This window comes from Corvus brachyrhynchos, unplaced genomic scaffold (assembly GCF_000691975.1).
Source record: "Corvus brachyrhynchos isolate BGI_N302 unplaced genomic scaffold, ASM69197v1 scaffold220, whole genome shotgun sequence".
Classification (NCBI taxonomy): Eukaryota; Metazoa; Chordata; class Aves; order Passeriformes; family Corvidae; genus Corvus; species Corvus brachyrhynchos.
This window is the reverse complement of record NW_008236209.1, coordinates 7,097,391-7,113,671: the sequence shown is the minus strand read 5'-3', so window position 1 is coordinate 7,113,671 and position 16,281 is coordinate 7,097,391. Positions and strand designations below refer to the sequence as shown.

General features: G+C 42.3%; 1 long non-coding RNA gene across 1 annotated transcript; it reads right to left on the bottom strand.

Annotated features, from left to right (window-relative positions):
* Positions 1 to 6: 6 nt before the first annotated feature.
* Positions 7 to 15,657, bottom strand: LOC108448845. Its single transcript, XR_001864881.1, has 3 exons — positions 12,523 to 15,657; positions 9,693 to 9,740; positions 7 to 8,750 (listed from the first exon to the last, which is right to left on the bottom strand). It is a non-coding gene; the product is annotated as an uncharacterized LOC108448845 (long non-coding RNA).
* Between the last annotated feature and the right edge of the window lie 624 nt (positions 15,658 to 16,281).

Sequence of the window (16,281 nt, the reverse complement as noted above, 5' to 3'; positions counted from 1 at the left end):
CTGCTGAACTCGTTCCTTAGTATGGTCAGCAGGAGCAAGACAAGGGATTTTAAAAGGCTAGAAGCTGAGGACAAGGAGCTGCTATTGCTGCTAAGCAGATGGTCTTGTGTTTAGTTTGTGCAGTCTTTGACATGTTGCAAACATGCTGCAGAAAAGAGAGACCTGGGAGGCAACTGGGCTGGAGTTGATCTCTGACCTGGAAATTCAAAATGCTTCTGGATTTGGGCTTTGCTGCTACCAACGATTGAGAAGCTTAGAGTGCAGATAATCTACCTGCTCTGGCTCAACGAGGACATGCAGATCCTACCTGTGCCTGATTTGCACACACAGTGGTTAGGGTTTATTTCTCCATCTGGTATAACAGTGACCTCTTTGACTCCAGGCATTAGAAGCAACCTGCCTTGGGCATATTCCAAACTGTGTATGGGAGGGTACCACTCATGAACAGCCTGAATTGCTTACGTGAAGGCCCAGGCCAAAACCCCCTTTGATTGTGGAGATTCTCCTGAGTTTGGTGGATCTGGAGGAGGTCACACTAAGAAGAGGTTAAGATCATTTTTGCTGTGATTGTAAAATAATCAGTCATGTAGTTTACCAAAGGCCAAACATGGAAAAGGATTAAGGAGTGTCAGACCATGGTTTCCTCAAGACATCTAATCTGAAGACAAATTTGATGTAGGGAAGCTTCTGGTGATTTTTTTCCAACCCCTCACCATCTCCTCTGGTGTGTTGGCACTGACTGTAGCATTTAGTTAATGAATGAGAAGTGTTGGGCGAATCCAACTTAAAAAAAAACCCACAACAACTACTTAAGTTTATAAAAATAGACAAAATAGGGCATAGACCTATCGGGTGAGGAACGCAGAGCCAAAGAAACAGAGTAGAAATGGCTGGGGCTTGCTTTGCAGGGTAGAAAAAATGTCTGTGCAACCATGGCCTAACATTTTAAGTAATAAGGGTTTGCTGGCCAGCTGATTTTCACTGAAATAGGTTAGGGAGTGTTCAAACAAGTATATCCAGATCAGAGGGGTGGTAACCTATTGCTGGGCAATGCTCACCAGCCTCTGGGCAGACTGGGGGAGGACTGTGCTGTCAACAGAGCTGGATTTGGGAGGAGACGTGTCCACAGCCTGACTCCCAGCACTGTTGCAGCCTAACCCAGGCCTGCAGAGTGCCCCTGTCTTGGAACAGCTGGAGTGTGCACTTTGCCTTCCCTCATGCCTGCAGGGACAGGCATACATTAGCATTTTTATGACAAGCTCTCCTTTGAGGGGAGGTAATGGCCAGACCCGGTCACTTCAGCACCAGCCATGGGCACATTCCAGCTCTGTGTGGAAGCCTGAGTTCTGTCATTTTACTTGGACAAATCATCATATTTAACTTGGAAAGGCCTGCTCATCCTCTCTTGCTCCACTTTCAGGCTCTGAGCAGAGTGAATTATATACAGGAGGATTTAAGATTTCATTTTTCATAAATGATGCACGTTTTTGTATGTACATACCTATAGCCAAGATGTAGAAACTCCTTAACTGTAGTCTGAATTTTCCTTCATTATTATGCTAAATAATTCACTTCTGCTGCCACTAGAGGTATAACATTCACTTGAACAAATACCAAAGGAAACATTTAGTTGGAAACCTTGCCTGTATTAATATTTCATTTTTCAAATAATGTTTTTGATCTGTGTTCTTTTGGAGGCCTCAGCCTACTTTGCCTATTCCTGTTGGGCAGCCTTTCTTTTATTGAACTACAGCTGGCTACTCCTGAGATGAAATGCCACTTTGTGATTAAAGGGTACAGAATTGAGTGCTCATTTAAACTGCATAAAAAGCTAAATTATAGTATCAGTCATTGTATCAATCATCTGTGACTACCTCATGTGCAGCCTTGTACCAACACATTCATAAGTCTCATTCTACATCAATTCTGGTGCAAATTTACATTTATTCCGAAATGCAAACATAACAAAATTTATTTTAAATTAATTTGCTTTTTTTCCCCCCCATGTAATAACCAGTTCTCAGATATAATCTCCCTCTTGAAAGTCATGAAAATGTCAGTGGGGACAAGGGTAGAAATGAAGTTTCCAGATTTCCTTTGGCACTGGTAGGAGAATTGCTGCATAACCTGGGGTTTCAAGGCAGACCTGCAGCACCTACCTGGTCTGAGTGCAGCCCAAGGGATGGCTCAGCTCAGGGGTGATGGCTTGTTGTAAGGAGTCTAAATGACACCTGGCCACAACCTGGTGGGGACATAATCTTTGTCTGTTCGAAGTCTGTAACCTTTCTTTCAAAATGTTCTGCCACACTCAGAGCCAGGCATTGCTCAGCTGGGGCTGTGGAGCCTCGGGGAGGTTTCTGTGCGCACTGCCTGCTGTGGCACCACCAGCTCTTCCCCCTACCTTCGCCTTCCCACTGCCGTTCCATGTGCTCTTCCCACCTCCCCCTCAGCTGGGCCCGAGCAGCGCAGCCCAGCCAGACGCCAGCGCGGGAGCGAGAGTGGGGACAGTGAGTGACACCAGTTGGAGCTACAAACCTGCATGGAGAGCAAGCCTCAAAACAACTTTCCTGCCGCGTTCTCCTTGCAGGACTGCACCCACCTCGCTCCAGGGAGAAGTGGAAGAAAGCAGGAAACAGCATCATGATCTTTCACCAGTTTTGTGAAGTTTAATTTGTTAGCTTGGGTAAAATTGCAGCATTCAGAAAATAAAGGTGTGATGGTTAGACTGAAACATGGGCTCTAATTCAGAATCCCCTGAACTGCAGCATGGTGTACCCCCTGCTTTATAGGCACTGTGCTACTTGTCACAGGAAAATTATTTTGGAGAGAAAATATTGAAACAAGACACCAGATGATCTCAGAAGTTTTCCTCTAAAATGAAATTTTGAGAAAATTATTGATTGCTTGAAGCATTTCATTACAGTAAAAGTGGGCTTTAGCTGGGAAAGGTGTTCCCAGCATAAGGGAAGCACAGATCCTCATAAAACTTCTGGCCTAGTGCATTCTTTCTCCAATACAAAACTAATAGCACAGTTCAGTATAGACCACATACATATTGCAGTGGCGTACTCTTACTTTCAGTTTTCTTTATACTTTTTGTAGTAATACTGATAAATTCACCAAAGCCTTATTACACTCACAAGAAATATTTTACTAAGAGAAACAATGTACAGTTGGAATACTTTGGATTATATTAGGATAAAAGTTGATAAAGTTATACCACTGAAATTATAGCAAAAGGAGATAAAAAATAGATCCATGGAATTTATTGAAAACAACAGCACTGCTGTCTGACCTTATTTCTGCCCTCTACACAGTCATTAACAAGACTGTGCCATTCATTTACAGCTTCCTCCTATTGCAGGCCCAATCTTAGGCAGTAAATTCGATTACAGAAGTATTTTCACTGAAGCAGTTGTGTTTCGAATAAAGTTACCAACTTATTTTCTCACAAAAAAATCAAGAAAATGCATGGCAACCTTGTATGCTTTGTCCATAACTTTGATAACTCTTCCCAGTGATACAATTTAGGGTCAAGTCGACCTTTATGGGTTTCACAGCTAAAGCAACAGTTACATAAAAAGGATGAATGAGCAACAACAAAAGAGAAAGGCTGGGATCATATAATCTGAACACCATAATTGCCTGCATTTATACTTTACTATTTCAGTGAGGGAGGCAGCACTGGAGAGTGGTAAAACTCATAATTTTAAGTAAGGAAATGGAGGTTCTGCTCTCATTTCTGCCTTTTATTCCCTGTATTGCCCTAAGTCATTTAAGACCAGACTGCAAATGCTACCCTAGATTAAAAAGGCAGAAAAAGTGCAGTTAAAAAAAAAAAAAAAAAAAAAAACCAACCACAAAGCAAACCAAACTTGTTACCACAGTCAAAATTCTGCTGGGTGGTGAAGAAAAGGGGGCATGCAGCAGTCAAGGTGATTTTTACGACAAAAGTGCCTTTGGCTCCTACTGATTAGACACTGACTTCTTCCTCAGCGAATGAGAATAAAATATTGACACCATGTGAAGCATGTTGGATGTGAGTTGGTTTATATGACTGTAAACAGCTGGGACTAATATTTGTCACTAAACTAAAATATTGGCAACTACACAAGTTGAGAGTGTCTACAAGGAGAGTGTCTCTGTTGCTCAGTCTTGCTGGTTGGTTATGCTCCCTGCTTTAGATTTTTCTGGGATACAAAAGGCTCCATTTTCACACAGACTAATAACTTAATTATTACAAGAGATGTATGACATGCCCATAACCATGGCTGATAGAAGTGTTTCAATTTTGTGTGATCCTAGACCAGATCTGGGCTCATCTGGAGAGCTTCTTCCAGCATGGCAATACTTGGTTTTTACAGGACTTTCTTTCCTTTCTCTGCAGGATTCTGGGGAAGGCATCTGGAAAGGCTTAAGGAGCTGGATAAATTTTGGGTCCCCTTGAGGGAGTAGGAAAGAGTCCCTAGCCTTTGAGGCCAGAAATTCATACTTTCCTTACTTTGTTTGCAAAAACTGACCTGTTTATGCCTCTCTCCCCAAGGTTCAAAAAGGAAGGGACTCTTTTAGAGAGGCAGCAGATTGGCCTCAATGTCATTCAAGCCAACAGAGTTTTTGTTCAGCTGCTGTATTTGAGGCTTAACTACTTCTGATTTTAACTGTTCTTAAAATACTTCTGCACTAACAATGTAGAATATTAGCACACATAAGTCTGTGGGGCTTGCTGTAACAGTTTGCTTATAGTTTCATTGACCTTGACAGCAGTAAACAACAGTGTTTCCAGAGGGAGAACTGAGTTTTTCTGTGTTTGTTGTGCTAGTTCTTGGTTCAGGAATTTTTTTCCACTATTGTCCATTAAAATTTGTTTTATGGCCTGTGTGACACAGTGACTGATGCTGAAATCCTCTGATGTTTTTTGGAAATGCAATAGAAGCAATTTCCAGCCCATGTCACAGGAAATTTGCATGTTCCAATGAATAAAAATTAAGATGAAGCAGGATGTGTGGGAAGACCTGGTAGTGACAGAATCACTCCCAGCTGCTTTCTTGGTTGCAGAGTAATCACAAAATGAAGATTTTTACCAAGCTTGTTTAAATCCTCATCACTGGATTTTGGAAGGATGTGGCCACTGCCAGCTGCCTTGCTGAGTTATGTGTATGTTCTGTACCTCTGGAAAACTCATGATTAGGCTCTGACCAGAAAACAAGCCTCAGTGAGAAAGAACTGTCACCGAACCCCTAAAGTCCACTGTCTGCAGAGTCCCATTTCTTAGATGAGCTGGTTTTGTTTTAATGGTGTTAAGGAAAAGCTCTATTTGGAGGCAGAGGGCAGAGTGTAACCCTGGCCTCTGAAATCAGATTGCACTCTTTTGCCTATCTACTGGGAAAGGAGCAGCTGAGGATAAAGCTTGCACACAGGCAGCTCTGTATAGTGTTTCAAGGAAAGCTTTAGAAAAGATAAGATTCTTATTTTGTACTTTAACAAAGAGCTGCACTGACTGCAGGAGTCTTCATGTTACACTCACAGCAAATACAGCACTTTTCCATGGCATTGCTGCAGCACTGCCCTACCTCATTTTATTGCCCTTCCTGTTTGCCACATCACCAGCTCCAGGGAGCTGGGGGTGCTGTGGATGTGCCAGTCCCAGAGCCTGGAGGCAAAGGGTTCATGGAAGAGCTTTCTGAGTCTCTGCAAGCAATGAGAAGTTAAGAGTCCAGACTTTGCTGCTTTTGCTTGAAAATAGTAAACAAGTAAGAAAAATATTATGGTTGTATCTGATATGCAGCAAGGCTTTAAATTTGAGTTTACTTACCTTTCAAGTGCTCCACATATCCCTTATTTGACCAGAGCTTTGCAAACGTGGCCCTGTGAGGGTTGCAGGGGTAATTGGCTAGCAGCCTAGGACTGTATTTAATTAGCAAGGAATGCACCGGCCCTAACTGCATTCTCTGTAGGAGTCACAACCCACATGGCTACAGGTGCTGTCCTGTTTGCTCCTCAGGCCCAGGGACTACCCTTCCTCCGGCAGGAGTGCTGCATGTTGCAGCTTGTGCTGCATTTGGAAAAGAATATGTTTGGATATCACTATCAGACAAAAGTCTATTTTCTGATTTTTGCTCTGCCATAATGACAGGCAATATCCTCAGATTTAGGGTCCTGCTGCCCTCTTAGTACACAAACTACTGGTTGCCATAACTTTGCTGGATTCACATTTTTTAATGCCTCTTTGATTAACCATTTTGGGATAGCTGGGCCTGCCTCTGACTAGCATCAGCTGCTGATCTTCCTGAGTTCATCTGGAGTTTCAAGTGATTGATACCTCAGAGAATTAAGCTCAAAGTGCACCAAGCGAAACTGCCTAGAGCGAAAATACCCACAGTCAAAGCCCATTAACTGAAATGTCTGTGTTTCACTGAAAGTCCCTTTGGAAAGCTGAGGCTAATTTTCCTTTGTTGCCACCATTCTGAATACTCTGCCTTGATACACTAAGATGTAATATACTGTTCTGGTTTTTTAAGCAGTTTGATGACTAAATACTGTCTTTAGTGCTAATTTATGAATTTTTCAAAAAAGGTAACTTCTATTTTTATGGTGATTTTAGCTTTATCAGGTGATTGTTTGCCTGGGACATGATTCAGGTAAGCTCCTGTTATGTGTATCAAAGAGTAATTTATGATTTCAATGCATTAAGTTATGTATTTTGCATCATGGTGGCTCCTCCTAAAGAACAACAGGAACCGTATAGAACTGTGCTTCTCTCTTTGCTTGTTTTCCTTCTGATCTACACTTGTTTTTTCATAACCACTTTTCATAGGTTTGTTCCTTTATTTTTCCTCTATACATCCATTTTCCTGCATTTTATTTTCCTTGTTGTTAGTGTTCCTTACTGTGTGAGCACTGAGAAGACCTGAGTAACTGGAGAAGGGAAAAGGCTTATTGAGCACTTAGCTGGAAACCCCAAGGCATTGCATTGAGATACAAACCCCTGAGGGGCACTGTCCAGTCTCAGTGACTCCCTTCCCAGAAGACCCACAGCAGCAGGGGTGCTGAACAACTCAGGACCCCTCTGCCTTAGTGCAAGTGTACCATTTGCCCCTGTTTTTCGATTTAATATGTTCCTAAGCTGATAATACAAGTGCTGTGGGAACCTTGATTCACCAGTAGCTTATCACAGATTTCCACTGTGCCAGACTGTCACTAGGCTTTTGTGGTCTTCCCCCTTGAATTTTTAATTTCATTTCTTGTAAAAATATATATATGCAAGGTCTATACCCCGCACTGATCACCCACCGTGTCCTTTTTCCTTCCTCCTTATCTGCTGCCTTCTCCTCTCTTCTGCTTTTCTGCTGGATGGTAAAATGAGGGAGCAGGATGTGTGTGCTGGGAGGAAAGGGGCGTTTGCACAGGGAGATGGCAGGGGGTGGCAGGAGCGTGGGGCTGGGGATAAGGGACAAGCTGCCTGTCCCTGGCTCAGTGGTGATGTAGAGTGTGTGTTGTGCAAGGCTGCAGAAGAGTTGGGGTGACAAACGAGCATGTTGGGACATGGGAAAGGACTGGCACAAACTCCCAGTTCAGTTGGATTTTCCTTGCAAACACAATGGGTTTAGCTGAATAGGGAATAATTGAATTTTGAAAATGTTTGGATGAGAATTGGCATTATTACAGCCTTTTATTTTTAATAAAAGGGTGAGCATAATCATAATTGGAAATTTTTGTCCTTTATATGAATGTTGAATATAAAATCTTTTATTGCAGATATTATTTTTTAAAAATTAAACTGAGTGACTTCAGGGTGGAGTTTCTGGTTTTTCTTTTTGTTTGTTCGGTTTTCCTTGCTGTCTTAGGTAAATTGTTACTTTCACTTGTCTATGGAGACCAGTTGTTTGGTTGCTTTGTCTTTCTTTTTTTGTAGAAAGTCCTGAATTATTATTGGGGACTGATGAGCATTTTGACTAATAATGAGGGCAGCTACATTTTTTACCCTTTAAATATGAGCTAAATGCTACAATTAAATGCCAAAACATAGGATCGAAATTTTCCTTGGTTTAACCCGAGGTAATGCAATATTCTCTCTCTGCACAATTATAAGTGTGGCTGCTCTAGGGAAAAATGGGGGAGGGTTGGATTGCAAAGCTCTCCCAGAAGCATCTCCTGCCCTCTGAGGAAGTCTGCTGGAAGACAGAGTCGGGCAGGAGAATGCAGAGAACGTTTTCTGCTCCTTAGTGATGTGCAACACCCGGGCTCACGGCTCAGCACAGAACAACAGGAACTGCCACGCTGTTTCCAGGAACAGCCAGCAGCACTCAGGGAGGAAGGAAAAGGCCACATACCGAATCATCTTGACTTGGTGCCTCCTCCCAGCTCTGGGTAAGGGTTTGAAAACACAAAAGTTTCACCAAAGCTACAGTGTTTATTTGCTGTTGATCCCACATGAATTTGTTTAATGCCTTTTAAAATCCATTTTCAGTCTCCACAACCTCCTGAGGCACTGACTGCCACAATGCAATTACGGATGCTAGGAAAGAGTACTTCCTTTTGGGTGTGTTTGTTTTAAACCTGCTGCTAAACGTCTTTGTTGGATGCCCCCTCAGCTTTTGTACTGCAAGAGAAAGTGAACAATTACTCTGCATTTACCTTCTCCATTCAGCGTTTTACACACTGCCATCATTTCCCTCTGCAGTCATCTTTTTTTTCTAACCTGAAGAGCCTTTGTCTATTTCATTTCTTCCTCCAATGAAACTGTTCTGTATCTGAAAAAAGATAAATGTGGGCTTTTTATTACTCCTCTCTTTTTTTCTCCTTTCAGACAAAACTGTTGCATAAACCCTACACAGGAATGCAAATATTTTTTGGTGCTTCTTTGTGCCAAAATAATTAGCTTTTGACTCTTGGAAAGTACCAAAATAATTAGCTTTTGGCTCTTGGAAAGTACCAAAGGCTTCTGAAAGGAGAGAAAACTTTGTTGTAACCCTCTCCAGTTTGAGATTGTGTTCATATTCAAAACTAGGTAAGAGAATGCAGCAAGTAAACAGAAGTGTCTGGGTTTGAAGTTCTCCTTTGTTGCCAACAAACCTTCCAACTTAATACACAAAAATCGAGTGAGTGCAAGGAAGTGACAAAACTGGGACCTGAGAGTTCCGGAAGTTCAGTAATTCAGTCTGTAGTGAGCAAGGTCAGCAGCACTAAGAGGACACAGAAAGCAGCTCCACAGAGAGTGGGGCTGTTTTATTCTACTTAGTCCAGAATAAGCACAATATCTTCTATTGTGTCCAAATATGAAGTGACAGTGGAGTAAAAGAGAGTACATTTTAATTTTAAGTTTCTGTGTTCCTATCTGGCACAAATACTCCATCTGAGAGAGGCAAATGCAAATGTCTCCAGATCTGAGCACAACCATCTTCAGGGAACACCTTCCTGTCCTTTCAGTCTGGCAAAGTCACAAAGCTCTTCCACCTTGTGCCCTTTTTTCCTACCTTGTCACATTCGAGCTGACTCTTCAAGAGCACACCTACTTCTTGCTTCCTGCTGTGTCTCAGTTCTTTGGATTTCCCATCTGCTGTGTGCTGCTGGCAATACTGCTGCCCTGCACTGTCTCCTCTTTCCATGCTCCTACACAGAGAGCTGCTCTCACAAGATGAGGTTGTGTCCCTGCCTAAGGTCTTCCTGGAAACTTGTTTCTTCCAAACACTTACCAGATACCTCAGGAGATGGGTTTTCACTTTCTCTTCTTCGTTATCTATCTAAAAAAAAAAAAAAATTGAAGAATGAAAATATCTTTGTTTTATTTTCCCATGCACTTGCTTTTTGCTGAGTTTCTTGCTCAGCTCCTAGTGCTGCTTGGGCCTTTTGCTCCTATCCCGCCTTATTGTCTTGTTACCACCCACTCATTAGATCATGGCTGAAATTAGCTGGTAAGAGCTACAGGGCAGGGTTGATTCCTCTGCCTCTGTAGTGAGGGCTTGATCTGGTTTTAAGTGATTTAAAACAAAATTAGTGAAAACAACAAAATAAGCACTTCTGCAACTGGGGAAACCAAGGTAGAAAGGCCAGGTACCCATGGAAAGTGCTGGTGAAGGTCTGTAACAGAGCCAGCAAGAGCTCATGTGCCACTAAAGCCTTGTGTTCCAAGTAGATCATTCTGTCTGCTTTTGTAACTCTCTTTAATGACAAATAGTCTTTAGGATTAAATATGGGATTCCTATGCAGGAAAAATTATTTTATGAAAATTGCTTATGGTAAAATGCAATGCTTTTATGGCACAGTGTTTTCTGTATAATTTTGGGTGTTTTGGGAGAACTAAATCATGATAAACATATTCATGTCATGGAAGTGTTTGGTTTCAGTAAGATGATGATGATGATCTGTTAAGGATATGTTGGAAATGTTAATATTCATCCCTAAATTATAGTAATATTTCCTGTTTGGGACCAGTAAGTTACTTTAGGTGCCCTCAGCACAGAGTTAACATCCCATGGAATGGTGTCCATCAATATTTTGGAGACTGCCCCTAAGTTTTATTTTAAGACAAAAGGTGCCATGCCAGTGAGGGACAGTGCATGTTCCGAGTGCAGTGAAATGATGGTGAGGGGTGAAAGGTGACTTGCTGAGCTGAAATCAGAGGGCTGAGGCTCCCCAAGGCTTCCAGCAGGGTCTGGTCTGCTTTGGATCAGGCACAGGCAGCATGTGGAGTGCAGTCAGGTTAGCTAAACTTTCTCTGTGGGAGATACTTTGAACTCTGCAAGGGAGAATTTCTGTTGCAGGCAAGCCATATACATAGTAAAAAATCATAACTGTGTCCAGAAATGAAACAGCCAAGTGTGGCTTTTGCTTTGATAAATCCTGTCAGTTCAGAGCAGGTCCCAGCCCATGAATATTCTTTGCCATAAAGTAAATGCTGATAGGTAATAGATGAAGCAATGTGAACTTCTCACTTGGTGGCACAAATCTGCGTAACATAGCCTGGGAAAATGACTCTCCTAACCAGTCCCTGTTGGCTCTAGTCTATTTAAACATATGTATTTTCAGGTTTCAGTTCTGGTAACGATATGCTGCTTTTATGACTCTTCCTCACAGGAACGCAGGCAGAAGGATGTAGTTTTCCTCAGAAGTGGCAATTTTTTAGTCTGTCTTCATATTTTACACTGTAGAATGTAATAAAATCCAAATCCTGCCACTTTGCGCATTTATTTAATTCACATTGTTGCTTTCCACATTGGTAATACTCTAGGTTTTGGGCTTTTTTTAATGCCTTTCATCCAAAGATCCCAAGCTGATTTGGCTTGATTCCCAGGTACAGCTTAGCAACAGTTAGCATAAGACCAGTAAAAGGAAGTAACGGGGAATTTCATGCAGTTCTTGGCTGGCTGTCAATTCAAATGCACCTACAGTCGGAGCATCCCCAGCTTGTGAGCCCCTGCTTCCCGTGGCTGTGACTGCCTGGTGCAAGGCTCCTGTCTCAGCCACAAATCCCTCTCCCTTTCTCTTACCCCTCAGAACAAGCTCTGTTTTCTCCCTGTTTTTATAAGCGAGAGATGATAAATCTTTCCGTGGGGAGACCTTGGCAGGACATATGGGGGCTTGGGGCTGGGGCCATTAATCTGATGTTATTTGGTGTTGGATCACAAACATGCATTAGGCTGAAGCACACACTTTCAGTTTTGTATCTCCCTGCATAGGCATGTGCACAATTTTAATTTCTTTCTTATCTTCAGGTTTAGAGTAACTCAGTTCTCCAGTTTGCTAAACTGGAGAAGGTTTCAGTTTCTTTTTCAGCAGCCAGAATATTTTTCAAACTTTTATTGTGAATGTTGTTTCTTCTTTGGAGACTCTTGGACTTTGAAACCTGTTCTCATATGGAAAGCCTTGCCTGTCTGGAAATCTGTTCTGGCTTGCTTTGCTGTTCAAAGTGCTGCTTCGTGGGTTAATTTTATGTCTCCTCGGAGACATTTTGTCAGAATTTTGCTTATCTACCAGTATTGCAAAACGATCCCCCATCTTAGGCAACCAATCACTTCCTCATCCTCTTCTCATTGGTCTTTAAAGCAAAATGGAAATTAAACCATATCTGCTATTACACGGGCTGGGTATCTGGCTTTCACCTTTGGACTGTGGGCATGTTAACTGTGCTTGCATAAAAACCTTGCAGGAAGAGGAAACCTTGCTGAACTGTGCACAGCAAAGGGTTAACACATGTCTGAGGGAGAAGGGGAAAAAAATCAGGATGGCTGGACTCTGCCCCTTTGCTAAGTGGCTGCTTTTTCTGAAGTACATGGAAGACAGATGAAAATCCTCAGAGCTGCCCTGAATTATCTTCCTGAGCATACAGCTCTCTTTTTTTTTGTAGTTAAATATGACAGTTATAGTGCTGTATTTATGCACAGTCAATAAATCAGCAGAAAAACGTGCTGCAGTCAGGGCATGTATCCATAGTCTGTTCCTTATATTTTAGCTGAAAATGGAATTCCTGAATTTGCTGAAGCCGGTGAAAAGAAATTCAGGTGCACATTTCCACCAGAGACTTACAAAAAGTCTGATGGCTCACAGTAACCAGGGTTTCCTCCTCAGCTTCCATTACTGTCCTCCCATCTGCAAACCCAGACTCCTGAAAAGCAGCAAAAGGGCAAATTTTGGATCAGGCTCTCAAACTCTTGAGTGGAATCATTGCAGAAAGGAGATGGAACAAGTGAAAGGGGCAGAAATCTTTAAGGGTGAGTGGAAGTTTGTAGTGTAGTTACAAAATAGAAAAAAGAAAAAAGGTCCTGCTAAGCAATATCCTGGAAAATACTGGTTTGGAGGGTTTGTTTGTGTTCGTTGGTTTGGGGTTTTTTTTTCTGTTTTGTTTTTCCAGAAGGGGCTGTGTGACACACTGGCAGAAGCAGGCTGGCCTTTTCTAGTGTCTGGCTTAAGAGCAGCTAACTGCTGACAGGGGAGAATATTTTGCCGTGATACAGCACACAATATCAAAGGACTTGAATTTGCTCAGCTTCTGCCATCTTGAATATAACTGCGAAGGAGCTGTTATTTAGCACAATTTCTTACCTTCCACATGCAGGTTCAGCTGCACACAAAATTCTTTAAGTTAACCTGGGATTTCACCTTTCTGAAAGGGATGGCACAGATCTATGGCTGGCTAAGACCTAAACCCTTCTGAATTCTCACTGTGGTACTGAAAAATGCCAAGCAAGTGTGGGGCCAAGCAAGTCCCTTAGCTTTGGTGGCAGCCCCTTTTTTTGTATATTAGGGATCATACCTCCCAGCTCATGGCATGGATTAATCTATATTTTGGTAGTGATTTAGCAGTGACCAATTCTGCTCTGGCTGGAAGCATTTAAAATTAAGCAGGAAAGTCATCCAGGCAGCTGTATTACATGACCAAGATAGGGAGTCACAGCAGCAGAGGAAGGTTTGAAGGGTTTAGCTGTTGATCCAGATTTTAAGTAGATAATTTCTGACAAATGTATCCAGTGTGCCCCAAATTCAGGTGGCTAATCGGTGCCAAAGCTGAGTACCTTCGGTGCCTAAAGCAGCATGGCTTCTGTCTCACAGGTGTATTACTTGTTCAGGGCAGAAAGCAGCTAGGTGAGAAAAAAGTAAGATGAAGCAATATAAAAGTGTTAAGAAATGAACTGTTAGTGCTAAAATCCTGTTAGAAGCAACAGCTTAGGACAAGAAACAGAAAAATAATACTTTATCAGCGCAACAGGAAAAAATACCACTGATCTGTTTGGTTCAAAAATTATTAATCCAGAATTCTGTTCCTTTTTACTGTGGGATAGAATATCTACACAGAAATTATTTCAAAATATTTAATTATAGGAGAGCTTAACCTGCTGTAGCTGTTGTGATTAATTGCCCCATAAAGACAATTTCTTTAACTATTGCGGTTGAAGAAATGTAGATGAGTGTATTTTCAATCAAAAACCAAGAAAAGTTTAAACTCTATAGAGGTGATGAATGTCCACCGCCATAGCTGCCAGGTAGTCAGCATTGCAAACACAAATTGTACAGAGGAGCAGTAAAAGCCACTCTAGCTGCATTCATGCATGTAAGCAACCATGGTGTCTGTAATTTCAGGAATAAAAAGTGTCTCATTAAACTAAATAAATGTCTTGTACTGTGCCTAGAAGCTTGCTAGACTTTAGCTCTTGCAGTGTCCAGCTGGAGCAGGATCCAAAAAACAAGATCCTCAAGAGAGAAAGAGGGAGACTAAATGAACTTTGCCTGCTACTGCCCTTGGAAAGGTCAATCTGTGATATGGGAAACAAGAGTTTCATCTTGACCTTTAAATACTATGTTTGGACGGGAAAGAAGTGGCTTTTAGGTATCTGGTGATCTGGAATTAAAAAAAAAAAAAAAAAAAGGTGAGGATATGAACTTGTAATTGTTTAGCATTTCATACAGCCAGTCAAGGAGGCTGCAGGACATGGGGCCGCTGGGTTGCCAGCTGGAATTGGCTGAGGTCAGCTGGAGGCAGAAGGGAGTCTCTGACCTCATCTGGTTGACATGAGAGCAATGCATAGGTGGCCTCATCGAGTTCCCGGTGCCAGGACCTGGCGGTGTTAGGTGGCATCTTCTACCAATAGTTCAGTTTCCATTCAGGCCTTTGCAATCCATTCCTGTCCAGGAGTTATCTTTCCAGACTAACATGCAGTGGTACAAAAATACAGTATGTGCATTTTTATCTTATCTATAGAGATTCAAATCCCATTTGTTTCAGTCTGGCTCCATTCATGTGTACTAATCACTTGCGTAAAAATATTTATCTGTTTATCCCTCCTGGCATTTCTGCTATGATAGCTGAAATTCAGAAACTTTGATCAAAGATACACTCACACATGCACAACTTACGGAGGGCTTGGATAATGGAATGGAGTCTCCAAGTTTGACGGGATTCTCTTTCAAAATGAGCTGCTTTTCAACTTTCAACTTGAACACACTTTTGGTTCAATAGAATTAAATAATGAGATAATGTTATTTGAAAAATACCTGCAAAAGTTTTTTTAAAAGACAAACTTCTTTCTAAAGCCAATATAGAGACTTTGTAGGTCCTGTGTGCAGGTGTTGGGCTTTTTCTGGTGACAAAAGGGATGAGTACATGCCTGAATTAAATGAGTTTACATCTCTGATTATTCTGATCAAAATGGGCAATGGTATCTTTACCAACATTCATATTTCATAATGCTCTGTAATGGGACATTAGAATTCACCTGTGATGTTGTGCAACAATAGTATTGTCCAAGTGCTTCACAAAAGCTGAGTGAGAACTGAAACTGATTCTACCTGCTGTTGAAATGAATGGCAAAAAAATATGTGGAAAAAGCCTTTGAATTTAAAAGCACTGGAAAATATTATCAGTTTCTTTATTTTTTTAAAATAAGATTTATGTTGACAGTGCTGCTTTTGTGTGTTTTGGATTTACTCCTGGAAGCAAACAAGCATTCATGAGCGGACATAGTGCTAAATACTTCCTCAGTCTCCTTCCCCTTATCTGTTTGCTATCAGTGGTGGCTGCCAGGCCCACCGGAGCAGGACACCTTGAAGAGGACGCTCAGGGAGGACCTTATTTCTCTCTAAAATTACCTGACAGGAGGTTGTAGCCAGGTGCAAGTTGGGTTCTTCTCCCAGGCAACCGGTGGCAGGACACAGGGACATGGCCTTGAGCTGTACCAGGGGAGGTTTAGGTTGGACATCAGGAGGAATTCCTTCACAGAAGGGGTGATTAGACCCTGGAACAGGCTGCCCAGGGAGGTGGTGGAGTCACCATTCCTGCAGGTGTTTAAGGAAAGACTGGATGTGGCACTGAGTGCCACGGTTTGGTTGACAAGGTGATGTTGGGCCATAGGTTGGACTCGATCTCAGAGAGACTTTCCAAGCTAATTGATTCTGTGATCCCTCCTTTCAGATACTTTTTTTTTTTTTTTGTAATCTGAGCGGTAGGAAATAATGCAGGGTTTATGTATTTTCAGTTTTGCTACAATTAATTTGTTGCCATCCTGCCTTGATCCAGGTACACTGAGGTGCCCTGTTGGTGTGTGATGCCCAGATACAGGCACTGCCTGTGGGAGATGGCTGTTAACCGAACGGGAAAGGATCCCACGGGGGGGTCTGGATTTAGTGCTTAAGTGAAACCTCTAGAGACCAGGAACGGGGGCGATTATGTCACCGCGTGAGCAGCTGAGAGGCTTCGCTCGGCTCCCCGGGGCCAGCGCACAGCTCCTGCACATTCCCCTCTGCCCCGCAGGACTCCCCCGCCCTCGACGGCTGCGCGGGCCGAGGGGAGGC